Raw genomic sequence first — 14,263 nt, 5'->3', positions numbered from 1 at the left:
ATTCTCCAAAAAGGTGCAACCCATCTACTTGATATTGGGTAAACTATTGGGGGAAGACGTAGGGACCTATATCAGTGTCATGTAGGCGATTATCATGGATGGACACGCGTACGACCAAGATGGTAACCATACCTGCCAGAATGTCAGAATATGACAGCTAGACTAAGGCATAGTACATGACAGACACATAGGGACTATATTAAATATACCTCAGACAAAGTCAGACCGTTGATAGAATAATTGCGTAGTCAGGAATATGAATGTTATGAGAGTTAGTAATTATGAAATAGAAATGTCAGTCATGATTACCTAACTGCACAGTCCATCATGGCTTGCCAGCAATCTACCAGAAAGGCACATTATCATGACAAATGTAACAGAAACATAGGTCAAACCCCAGGGCATATACCCATAATGTGTACAGGTGAGAGGTATGAAGGCAACCCATCCTAATGAAATGTACAGAACTAGTGATACTAGGTGGACAGGTGAGAAGAAAGACGTCAGGACAAATGACAAAACATGTACAAGTCATAAGCATGTTTGTCCACAAATGTGAATTACAATGTATGGCCTGTGAAAGTCAATGTGGAAGGTTAATAGACTCAAAAGACATGTGCCCCTCAGGGTGTCATGCAGTGTCACCGATACAGTGTCCAGTCCCCCATACTCGCACGTGAGCTCTGCCACTGACAGAAAGTGCAAATACCTGCGTACATATAAGGTACATGATGGAATAATTAGTGTGGATAAGCACCTGTTGGCCTGTGTGAGGAATATAACCCAGTGGGTGGGTGTGTCCTGCAATAGGAATGTAATGGTAACTGGCCTGTGATGGCGCCATGTATTGTGTGTATTGGCGTAAGGAAATTGATGTCCAGTAACAGAAACATACCTCGCAACTGTACGAATGTGCAGATGTATGCCTCATATGTGTGGTGTGTTCCTCTCACAATCTGTACCTGTCTGCCAAATACCTGAGAACTGATGTCATTAAATAATGATAAACATATGTGTTTAAGACCCCAAATCCCTCAGAAAGGTCATACTAATGCAAAACTTATAATACTGTCAACTATCTACGTTTGTAAGAGCAATATGTAGAATCTGCCCCTATCTGTCCCCCCATCATGTTAGGCTTTGTACAGATGTTTTGCACTAGGAGGTTGATAGGTATGATCTGAAACAGATACATGTCTGAGGAAACAGCATTATTGACTGCAAGATAACTCAGAAGGTATGAAAAGTGCTGAAGTAGGAAGTTCATCTGCAGGTATGTGCCAGAGTGCTCAGAATATCTAAAAGGCCAATGATGTATTAATTAGTGGTGATCCTTGATTAACTTCAGCTAGAACCATTAAATGATGTCAGTGATATATTAGGCAGGTGCAATGCATCATAGGTAGCCAATCACTCAGGCAGTACCTACAGCAGACCACTATAAAGTATGCATACACCCTACAATCTTATTCTCCCCATACTCTGCACCACTGTTGTACAGACTTGGGAATTTTAACTGAAAGAATGCTAATGACTGCTGCAGGTATGCTAAACTTGTATGTGTTAGAAGCTGAAGTCAATGCTGCTGCTGCTGCTGACAACAGGCCTAGGCAGAGTAGGAGAAGAATGTTTGGGCCCAGGGAAGCCATCCTGGAGCTACATGAGCTGGAGATTGTAGAGCGCTAAAGGGTGGGCAGAGAAATACTACAAGAACTCACGGAGCTCTGCTGCCCTCAACACAGGCCCTGAGCCAAAAGAGGGGAACCCATCCCAATGGAAACAAAGGTATGTGTAGCCCTTAGGATAATAGCCACAGGTACCTTTCAAAGACCAACTGAGGACATGATGTGGGTCTCACAGGCATCAGCATCCAAGGGACTCCATCAGTTCCTGGATGCCATGCTACCACATGCCAATGAGCACATATATTTTTCTTTCACCCCTGAGGTGAAGGCCAGCAATATGCAAAACTTCTACTGTGTAGCACACTAACCTGAGGTACTAGGTGACATAGATTATACTCATGAACACCTCAGGGCACCACCCAGTGAGCAGGGTAAAATGTACGCCAACTACAAGGGGTACCACTCCATCAATTGCCAAGTCATGTGCAATGCCAAAGGAATTATTATGAATGTGTATGCTGGCAGCCCTGGCAGCTATCATGACTTCCATATCTGGCATGCATCACAGGTGTACCAGATGTTTGCTAGGGGGGACTTCCCACATGGCCATTTACTGGGGGATGCTGGCTATGCACTGGAACCATGGATGATGACACCCATCTGAAATGCACACACACCCACGGAAGAATGCCATAATGAGGCACATGTATAAATTAGGAACATCATAGAGCATGTATTTTGGTTGAAGTCATGGTTCCAGTGCCTTGATATATCTGGTGAAGTGCACATAAGTTCACAATATGTGCCATGCTAAGCAATATGATCCCACAGAAGCAGCTGCAGCAAGAACAGCATAGGGAAGAGATACATATCACCCCACCAGTGCCTAAGTCATCACAGCCATACTCACAGGAGGACTCAGAGGAGGAACCCCCTGATGATGTCCCTGTAGGGAGATATAGGCATGCCCAGTACTCCCTGGCATTGGCTAAGAGACAACACATAGCACAGTCACTGACAACCTAGGGCCTTCGGGACTGTCACCTAACCCCTACTGACACACACATACACACATATACACACACACACTCACACACACACATATATATATATATATATATATATATATATATATATATATATATATATATCTATATATCTATATATGTATAGATATAGATACAGATATATTAAAATAGCTGATGCCAGGTAACCCACACAACTTGTACCTATCCATGTATTGGCTGTGTACCACTTACATCACACAGAGTCAGCCCTGAACTACAGTTATGTCAACTGCTGCATTCCAAGGTAAGTCTCTAACCTACACAGTAATTGTAAGGATTACTATAATAAGATATTGCATGTATGGATCTCCTGCTGATATGCGAGTAATATAGTGGGCTATTTGGTCAGAGTTAACATTCACATGGGAAAACTGATACCCAGGCAATAGTACGTGTTCCTTAATTTACACTAGGCCTCATGGTTGGAATATTCACAACATCAGGCAAGGGAGATGTTAAAGAATGGGCAAACATGATATTTGGACTACTGTCTACCCAAGATGATCATGTGCTGTTATTCCCCTCATCCCCAACACAGCAGTGTATCCATATAACCACTTTAACAGAAAATCAGCTATGGTATATCAGTGGACCAGGCAATCTCAGGGCTGTAACATAGACAGTGCTCCCACAGTGCACATCTCTCTTCACCAAGATAACAATGTATGCTCTTGATTGCGTGATGAATGACCCCTGTCTGTCTAGCGACCTGCATGGCTCAGTGGACTAGGGAAGCCAGCATGGGTGATGGTGTTGATGGTGCTAATCTCGAATTACTCACATCTTTTGTATGTCAGATAGTAGTTTGTTGGTGTTTTCACAGAATATCATACCTCCAATCTCCTAGAGCAAGAAATCTGGACCAAGCGAGAAAGATTGGGGGGACAAAGGCCCAAACATAGGGACAGAGTTTAAATATCAGTCAAATAAAACTAGACGGTTGCTGGAATTAAAGGTGTTGCAGTAATACATATTTTCTGATAAAAATAAGTCTGACACACAAATGTTTGTCTGTAGGTAATAGAATGTATTCATGTCAACATTCAATAAAGCACTACAAGTCCACAAATTTGTGAGGAACAGACCAAACATATGAGGCAAAACTCTGGATATTCTGTGAAAATCAGGACAGTTGAGAGGTATGCAAACTGTCAGTCTGTTGGTGGTATAACACTACCAACTTCAGTCACATACTTAGTACAGCAGACAGCTGGGGAATGCTGTGGACATTTGGATTGAAATACAGTGCTCTAGAAACAGGGGTGGATGTCATTGTCTGTAACATGCAAAATCCCAGATTGGAATACAGGTAGGTGTGGCCTGGAGTCACTTTAGAAATACTGACAGTCCCAATGGGCATGCCTGTACACTTAGTAAAAATGGACACAATTATGTTGGCCCTTCATTGAAATGACCTTTTATGTATAACTGTCTATACATACAGACATATACATATACAGATACATTTGTCAGTATCTCTCTCACATGCATAATATATCTATTGGTATGTAGTGTCAAATAGATATATATACTGATGTATATAGCTATATATATATATATACATATATATATATATATATATACATATATATATATATATATTAAAATGATACACAGACTTCCACCATATATCTACATACACACACACACACACACACACACACACACACACACACACACACACACACACACACACACAGAGAGAGCTACATTTATATATACATTCATGTTATATACAGAAATATGTGAGTTTATGTCTGCATTGTCCAACATACCCTAATAATGGTGAGTAAACTGCACTATCACACAGCCATAATGTTGCTCAAAGGATTCAAACTAAGGGTGCAACAGTACATAATCCACTTACCTACAGACTTCTATGCCTGCTGGATATCACCACATAGACAGATGCAGGTGGTGTAATATATAATGGTGATGATGCACGTATGGACATGAAACATTGTCCCTGCCAACAGTGCTTGCCTATCTAACTGCAAGCAGCCATAGTTGGCCATACTGGTAAATGTACACACATAGCTAGGATAACAAAAGTTATCTCACTGCTAGGAAACTAGATGCAGACAACAGTATGAAGCAATATCACTCTGCAGGTCACAGATGCTGTTCAACACAAGCCTAGTTTGTGTACTGTACAAGTACTGTGCCTGCAATCATGTATACAACAGACTTAACCTGTGGTGCATGCTATAAGTACTGTGACCTACAGTGTATATGCCTAGATAGGTAAGGAGTCTAATCTCACTGTAGCCCACTTCGTGTGTGTGTGTGTGTGTTTGTGTGTGTGTGTGTCTGCGTGTGTGTGTGTGTGTGTGTGTGTGTGTGTGTGTGTGTGTGTGTGTGTGTGTGTGTGTGTATGTGTGTGTGTGTATGTGTGTGTGTGTGTGTGTATACCCCTGCAAAAGAACAGACATACCATCATGGGCTATCCAGCACTAATGGTTATGGACTTTTTGGGCCTGTAACTTGCTGCAGCATTCCAAACTGCCCTCTTCTACAAGGCCGGATGATGTTAGCCACCTTAAGACTACCAGCTGACAGTATAGTATCAGATGTAAAATGTGGCACATGCGATGAGTACTGTAATTTATAGTGTCAAAGCTAGATAGGTAGGGGTTCTAAATCTCCCTCCTCCCAACATATATATATATGATATCTGTTGTAACCTAGACATAGTTAAGGTTTTGCATTATTTTATTTATTTGCAGTATGATTACTGATGAAGTCCACTGGGCTGAATTGATCCATTTTCAGTGGAGACCCAGGGAGAAAAGCTCCAAGATGCATTATACAATTTAGATACAACTAATAGTTAATATTAAAGAAAATATTATGTAGAATAGGTACTCATAAATGCATACAATATCATGCATAGTTAACAAATTCATTAAGCTTGACTGTAGGGATCATATAGTTTCATTTGAGGAAAACAGATATGTGTTAGGTGTGGAAACAGTTTACATACAAGCCTTTTAAGAAAATGTAAATATGCCTTACATACACACATCAACAGTAGAATGCTATTTACAATATTTACAAGGTTGTGCTGTGTGAGGGTAGCCGTAGGAGTTGTTGAGAGCTTAGAGAAAAGCTAAAGAAATTGTTGAGAGCTTAGATAGGCTCATTGGAAGATAACTATGAGAGCTGTAGAGCTTGGGAACCAGAGTAAGAACCCCCTTGGATTAGGTTGGGTGAAGGCAGGTACATTTCCATTTAGTGGACAGGTGTTTGAATAGTTGGGTTTTCAAGTTTTCTGAGTTTGGTATGGTTCTTAGTGTGGAGGGAAGGGAATTCCATTTTTTTGCCTAGTGAGAAAGATAGGTGAAGTTGGCCAGCAGGACATTATTTTATTTGTAATGGGTGATGTGCCCCCCCCAAATGACAGACCACAACAAGGCTTGCTGATATCAACAAGCATTATAGGTTCTAAACTGGTAGTACTAGCAGACATGCATCATATTGCATGCATCAGGTACTGTCATCTGTAGTGTGTACCAGTGCATAGGTAAGTATTCTAATCTACATGCAGCCAACTTCCAGTATATGTGTGCCTTTGCATGTCCTGTATGCATTGAGTAGACATGGATCTAGCCTATATGTGGTCATGTTTGTGTGTGAGGTTGTTATACCAGTATACATCATGTTATGGAGCCATATGGCATGTGAACTTAACTAGCATAATGGCCATACAGCCCTTACAATCAGAGACATCTGTATACCCCTCAGTACAGGACTAGCACATATTGCCATAGTGCAAGTAGGACTCAAGCATATGACATGTTGAGATGACAGCCGCCCAGCCAATCAAACAGATAGCATGTGCTGAGGTGCACTGAGGTGCTCTGTGTACTATTAGGCAGGGCTTGTTTCAAGTGTGTTTTTGTCTGATAGAGAAATGTCTCCCACAAGCATGTAGTGCTAATGTCACATAGTAGGTTAATGTCCTTACAGTGAGTCATCCATCTACTATGCTCCCTACAGATAGGCAGTATATGCACTCCTGCAAGGTCACGCCATGCCCTGTAGCAAACCTTATCACAAATTATGAATGCATGACTACCTTGACTGCTGCCATTGACTTTGGTAGACTGTCATTCAGATGTGAACCTATAGAGTCATGCATGTATACTGCTATCCCTTGTTGAATTCATATGTCTGATGTGCTGCCATGCCATGCTGTGCCCTCTTTACTGCTACCGTGTGCCCATAGTTTATCTCTTCAGACTCCTGGAACAGAAACATACAGAGGTCCATGACATACCTAGCATTGTATAACAATACCACCAGTACAACGTCATACAGCATAAGGTCCACAAAAGTATGTTGCATACTCATGATACATGCCAGCATACAGTGTATGTTGGTGACCTCTACAAGTGGCATGGAAAAACAATACTGTATTACACAAGTACATGTCAAGTAATATAGTCACCCTGTACATCAGACACATAGCTTCATTCCCCTGCATCAATGGGAAGGATGACAGGGATGTGGCACAGGTATCATCACTTGCACATGATGATGTGGGGGGCACTGGAGGCCTAGGCTGGCCAAAATGGTTGACAGCATGTATGTGACTCAGGAAGGGGAAGGGGTTAGATGGACCATGGAGAGGTGCTGTGTGTGTCTGTAGGTGAGCTGCATGTGACAGTGGTGTGTGAGTGTGTGCTTGTACACAGTCAAGCTCAATGCAAGCCTTACACATGTGTATGTTAGGCAGCTGCGGACGGTACATGGTAGAGTTGACAGTTCACCGTCTCCTGCCCTGAACACAGGAACTGGCTTGGCAATAGTTGCACTGGCACCACCATGCCCAAAGTCAGACACAGTGCTACTACCTGATGGTGACTGCTGTCTGCAGGGATCATGTCCCCCACAGGAATACCCTGGGCCACATGCCCATGACCTGCCATGTCATGGTGTAGACAGCACACTCCCATCTGTAGCATTGGATGTACTGCCACTATGGGAACATAACTGTGCATGGCCACATGGACTCTCAGCAGATGGTGTTGCTGACCTACGTCCACAGGACCAACATCTAACTTCAACCACACATTCCAGCACAGAAAATGTGCAGTCCAAGACAGACATTGTCTCAGCCCATTGTCTGTCCACTGGGTCAGTGAACTGATCCAGGGTGTCCCCAATGCAGTGGAGGCAGTCACAAATGTCAGACTCTGCTGCATACATAACCCTAAGCATACATCTTGTGTTCTGTTCAGAACATGGCTGTGCCTCCATGATGGCCCAAAACATGCACAGAGTGACCCATGATGTGGCACTTGCAACAGGTGGTGGATGGACAGCAGTCTGCCTATGAGCACCCCTGTCAATCTGCCTGAGTGGGACCTCATCAGTTCTTTGGCTATGGCCAGTGTCTACACTCGCTGAAGCCATAGTAACCACAATGGCGTGTTCAATGTCTCCACCCCCTGATTATCCCATATTTGAAGCCTGTGGAGACTGGGTATGTGTGAGTATACTGACTGTGTGTGGTGATAACGGGGGCAGAAGATGGATGCTAACTTCTGAGCCAGATTCAGCCCCTGACATCCCCACCTGTTCCACACTGTGGCCACCATCATCATGAATCTGAAGAGACACTGACATCAGGTTGTGTGGGGGAGAGACTCTGACCACCCTGGTCACCAGTGGAAACCAAGACCAGAGCAGTACATTACTAGCTGCACTATTATGTATGAAAAATCCAGAAAGAGACTTAATAAAAAGGATCTACAACTGCATTACCAGTCTCACATCTTCTCATCTCTGCTTTCATGCACAATAGACTTCCTCACAACACAATACATATTCAACTCAAGGCCTTTATAATAAGCATGTCAGGTAAATCACCTGACCCTTGGCCAGTACAATGTACATTTTAGGTATGCAATGTGCCACGATACCTGATAAAGCAACACATAAAACCTAGTACACCTATCTTAACAAATATATACAACTACAAGTTTCAATGCCTAAGGTATGTACCATTGACATTTCGGTATGTTCAAAGCATGTCAGATTAACTGACTCATATATCAGGAGGCTTATTCACTCTGAACTATAACTGCAAAAGTGTTTCTGCTTGTTCAACTACACTCCTTGGATAACTGACTATAGGAAACCTAGGTAAGTGTTCAAGACTGGAACATGAAAACATTCTTCTCTGGTTACACACAACATTATGTGCACATAGGGAATTATTTTGGCCCTTACCCTTAATAGCATATATATGTTCTATAACAAAACAGTATCAAGCTTACCAGGAGCAGGACCATGGCCTTTGACAACTTCTAATAGACCTGTAAAAATGTGAGGGTGAGGTAATTTCAGTACCACCACATGTTGCAGCACAACAAGGTAATACCTGTGTATATCTCACATGTACAGTGGCTACTGTGTTACTTGATGTACTGGTGACATTTTGAGTATGATTGTACAACTGAGCTTAACCCCCCCCCCACAGTGCATAGACCTGACACCCACGTAAAGGTATGTACAGCCTGACAGAATTACTGCTACAGTATTACAGTGAGATCACAGTGAGCTTACCTACATGCTCCTCTGTTGTGGTCACTGTGGCACACACCTCCACAATGTATGGTGTGATGGATTTCTGGGAGCTGTTGTGTGTCCCTAGTCTCACCAGGAATTCCTTAGTGGCCGTAAGTGGTTGTTCCATTGAGGTGCCTTCCACCAGTGATGGCATGATCCCTGACTACATCGGCATTCACCATGTCTATAGGACAGTGCTTATATGTCCTGTCCTGATGGCCAGTCTCATTCACATCCTGAACAAGGTCTTCCCACAATGAAGCCAGCTGTTCCCTGTTATGTCTCCCCTGGACAGGAGGATGTGATGATGCTGCCATAGTCCTTGAAGTATTAGTTCATTCTTCACATCTGAGAAGGGGGCATGCCTTCTGATGCACATTAGTCCTGAAGCACACCAAAAGGGAAACACATTACAGGATCAAATACATGGATGCCCACTATGTACAGATACAGCAAGAACAAAATGGCCGGCACTATCCACTGCTTGCTCACACATGTCATACCCCACAGTGTGACAACATCTACGTGCGTGGACACAACCAAGATAGTATCATTACTGAGGTAGTTCTCCTATGTGCCATGAGTGATTCTGCTGTATGATCATACACCCAACACTCCAGTCTTCTGTGGTGTTTCCCCTAAGGCCAGCCACCAAATAATATGTCATATGAGCAGTTCCAGACAAATAGAAGTGTGCTATTATGATCACTATATTGGGACAGTCCAACAACACCAGTGTGCCACAATGACAAAAGGCAATGCAACCATGATATATTGTACATTCCCTGTATGTTTAAGATATCAGGGTATCAATGATATGCCATTACCACAGGTCTAAGACAGGCTTCCTGCTGGAATTCCCTATTCTACATACCTCTATCCTCCCATTCACATCCTATTATACGCAAAAAATAGTTACATATCTGGTGGAGTGCAGTACTTCTCTGTTGAAATGTGCTACTAGTAATGACTCCCAAAGGTGTGCTCTGTGTGAGTAAAGTCTCATATAGAATGTTTGCACATAGTCAGCTGCTTGCATTTTAATATGCTTCTATTAGCAGGTAATTGCCTCTAAACCAGTCTGTGATTCTGATATGCTAATAGCAGCCAAAACAGCTGAGTTGCATTATCATTAGCTAATGACATGCAACCAAAACAGCTGAGTTGCATTATCATTAGCCAATGACATGCAACCAGTGTGCAATATATAACGCCTTCATGCAGTACAGGGCCCCTTTCTTAGCTGTTGAGATGGACAGTACTGGGGTGAGGAGACTACATCATCACACAGGGTTGGTCTGTAGCAGAAACCTTTACATAGAGCTGTGTGTACCACAGGCTGCAGCTGCTGCTGCAGGCAATAGACATATGTAGAGAGTGTGAACACGTTGGAGGACAACAAGCTGTAGATGTATCTGTGTTAGCTGAGTCAGCCTTGTAGAGGCAGAGCTAGGGTGAGCATACCCTTTACACTGCAATTATGGCATGTGTTTAAGGTGCATATGTTAGGTAACTGTCAATAACAGAGTACTAGGCAACATATTGTAATACTATACAGATATGAGATGTGTGTCCTTACCTGCAGGCCTGTGACGTCCAGCACTGAAAAGCAGTTATTTCATTTGCAATGCTTTGTGTGGATAATAAGTACATGAGTCATTCATTAATTGCTGTCTTCATAATAATGCAATTGAAATGCAACACAACACTGGATTTGAACCCAGGACTGTGTGTGGCAAAATATACTGTATGCAAGGCTTTTATCAGACTGTGCTACTGAGTCACTGCTACAGCAGATTTATTTGCAAAATATATGTGCACACATACAAGCTGTGACATACATTTTTTACATCCATCAGCATGTGCATGGCTTTATATGGCTGTATTTTTGCACCAGAGTCCCAGATGAATATGTCTTTTGCCATAAACACCTTAGCAGGTAACTTTATAAATGTTGCTGATAACAGGGCACATTCACCTGCTATCAAGGCCTCAGTTACATCCATTATCATGTCTTTGGCTATCTAGTGGTGTAATATTGCACCAGAGTCCAAGGTACACTCCCATTTTTTCCATTACTTTTTGTTCCAGTTTGTGCAGTGCAGCACAGCGTGCAGCTCAGTTGAAGCACGCCTAATGACTGTAATTGGCAATTACTATGTTTTGTTTAAATCACTTGTTTTAATTATGAGTTGTATGGTTTGATGGGTTAATGCAGTGTGCTGCAGGTGTGATGGGCTATGTGTTCTAAACATGGCAGAGGTGTTTATTTTATACAGGTGTTTTACAATGTTAGAAACCCATATAGTTTCATAGTTTCATAGTTTCATAGTATAGTACTAGGCTATCTGCCCTGGGGCATTTGTAAGCCTAGCCATAGTGATGTGGCATTTGCCACCCCATGAAATGGTACAAAAATGTACAGAATAAATTGAGAATACTGTGTCTAGTAGTGACACAATGAAGGTCCCCTTATATAATAGAATTAGTTTACTGTGCCCCTGTCTAGTAGTGACACAGATGTGACCCCTGGGGTAAACTTACGATCTCCCATCCACTCATCAAGATTTCTCTTGAAGAGAGTCAGTGAGGGGCTCTGCCTAATACGAACTGGGATATTGTTCCAAAGCATGGGAAGCTTCTGGGTTATGAATCTATCCCTCCAGCATGTCCTATTCATACTTGTGTCGAGGTTTAAGTCTTTAGCTCTCGTGGTCCTGATGGACTTGGATTTTTTGAGGTGGAGCATGTCCATCAGATCCTGATTGGACATGGCCTTGTACGTCAGGCAGAGATCACTTCTGAGCAGGCGGTATGATACTGAATAGAGATGAAGTTTCTTTAGTCTGACAGAATAAGACATATGTTGGAGACCCTTGATCCTCTTGGTGAGGTAGTTTTGTGGTCTCTCCAGCTGTTGCAAATGCCGGGTGAGGTACATACCAAATGGGGAATTGTACTCAATCATGGATCTGATGAGGGAGGAATATAGGGGTACAAGCAATGACATCCTTGGATCTGGATGTGAATCCCTTCATGATGAGGTGTGCAAGGTAGAATGTTTTTCTAACCACTTTGGCAACGTGGGTATCAAATGAGAGGTCGCTGTCGACTTGGGTCCCTAGGTCTCTGATTACTTTTTCAGTACTCAGTGGGTTGTTGTCTATGTGATAATTTGTGGGTACTTTGTTTTTCCCAAAGGGGATGACTATACATTTTTTGGCATTTAGTTTAAGACCGTGACTCTGGCACCAGTTGTCCGTTTCTGTGAGGCCTTTTTGTAGGATGTGTGTGTCTGCTGGTGTATCGACTATGGCGCCTAGTTTGCAGTCATCTGTGAACTTTGTCAGCCACAGCCCTCCCGTGTTTGCTTTAACATCTGAGAAATAAATGCTGAACAAGAGGGGTCCCAGGACAGATCCCTGTGGGACACCACTTGTGACTGGCTTTGAGTCTGACATTGCTCCAGCGATTTTAACTTTATGGGTTCTGTCCTTTAGCCAGTTTGCAACCCATCTAGTGACATAAGGGTTTATATTTAAGCTGTTGAGCTTATCTATGATGCCTGAGTGGGGTATTGTGTTGAAGGCCTTAGCCAAGTCCAGGTATGCTGTATGGACTGCTTTGCCCTCGTCAATGGCTCTAGTGACTGTTTCAAAAGTCAACCAGGTTTAAAAGGCAGGATCTGCCCTTTACAAAGCCAAACTCGGTGGGGTCAAGTGTCTGTAGGTCCCCTATGTCTCTGTTTATGAGTTCCATAATGATTCTTTCTATAGCTTTGCAGATCAGGCTGGTTAAGCTTATGGGGCGGTAGTTTCCAGGGTCTGTAGAGGCACCCCCCCTTGTGGAGTGGGACCACTGTTGCTGTACACCAGTGTTCAGGTACATATCCCGAAGTAAGGCTAAGGTTAAATAGCATTTTTATGTGTGGGTTTAGCTCCTCTTGGAGTTCACGTAACACGCAACCCGGGATATCGTCAGGTCCCATTGATGCTGTGTTTTTTGCTTTGTTTAGGGTGGTTCTCACTTGGACATCTGAGATGACAGGGAGATTACATTCAGCTGGGATAAGTATTTCTTCTTTTGGGGTGAAGGAGGGAGAAATTTGCACTGAACCTGTCAGCCAGAATGTTGGCAATATCTGTGGGTTCAGTGTATTTTTTTATTGTTGTGAACCAACTCTGAGCATATCTGAGGGTTTCCGCCCAGGTTTCTAACATAGCTGAAGAAGGCTTTGTGGTTATCTTTAGTGTCCTTAGCGATTTTTCTCTCAAAGTTGGCCTTGGATGTTTTTATGAGAGAACATAGTTTTCTGCTAATGTTGATCAGAGATGTCTTCCCTTCATGGGATTTTGCTCTGACGTGCAGTAGCTTCCTTCTTTTGTTATACAATCTGTTTATGGCTGAGGTCCACCAGACAGGATGCTTACCTTTGGTGGAGAGGGACTTGGATTTATTTGGGATTGCATTGTCCATGCATTCTTGGAGATGTCCATAGAAAGCATTTGTGAAGTCATTATAGTTCTATTTAGCTGAGCTTAGCAAAGCTACACAACTTGGCGCATCACACAACTCTGCACTAAAAAAAAAGAAAGAAAAAAAAGGTGAGATGGGAAAGTGGTGAAATGGGTCAAGCAGGGGGAAAACACACTGAAAGGCAGGGAGGGATGTGCAGGAAGGTTTAAGAAAGAACCATAGCTGCCTATTTCTTGTACAGCAACAACTGTGTACTCTGACAGATTTGTAGATGAATTTAGAATCTCAAACCACAGAGAGAGGGGGTGAGGAAAATATAACTGCACTGTCAAGCCAATTGGACTGAATTACACGTGTCCAGTGAATATGTATGTGAAATGGAGAGTTATGTATAGGAATATATTGTTTTTTGGCACAGGTGGACATTTTTGTTAAGGTGAGAGTGGAGTATTGGGGAAGGGACATAGGTATGTGTGGGGAGGTAAGTTGGGAAGGTGACAATGCATTTGCAAACAGACA

At 42.7% G+C, this 14,263-nt stretch overlaps 1 protein-coding gene across 1 annotated transcript in view; it reads right to left on the bottom strand.

Annotated features, from left to right (window-relative positions):
* The window catches only part of LOC122791475 (butyrophilin subfamily 2 member A1-like), a 797,187-nt gene that overhangs the window by 239,712 nt on the left and 543,212 nt on the right, over positions 1-14,263 (bottom strand). The gene's annotated exons all lie outside the window — the stretch shown is intronic.

Source organism: Protopterus annectens, chromosome 17.part0 (assembly GCF_019279795.1).
Source record: "Protopterus annectens isolate FY-2018-M chromosome 17.part0, PAN1.0, whole genome shotgun sequence".
Classification (NCBI taxonomy): Eukaryota; Metazoa; Chordata; order Ceratodontiformes; family Protopteridae; genus Protopterus; species Protopterus annectens.
The sequence above is the reverse complement of the archived record's forward strand: the minus strand, read 5'-3'. Positions and strand labels throughout refer to the sequence as shown.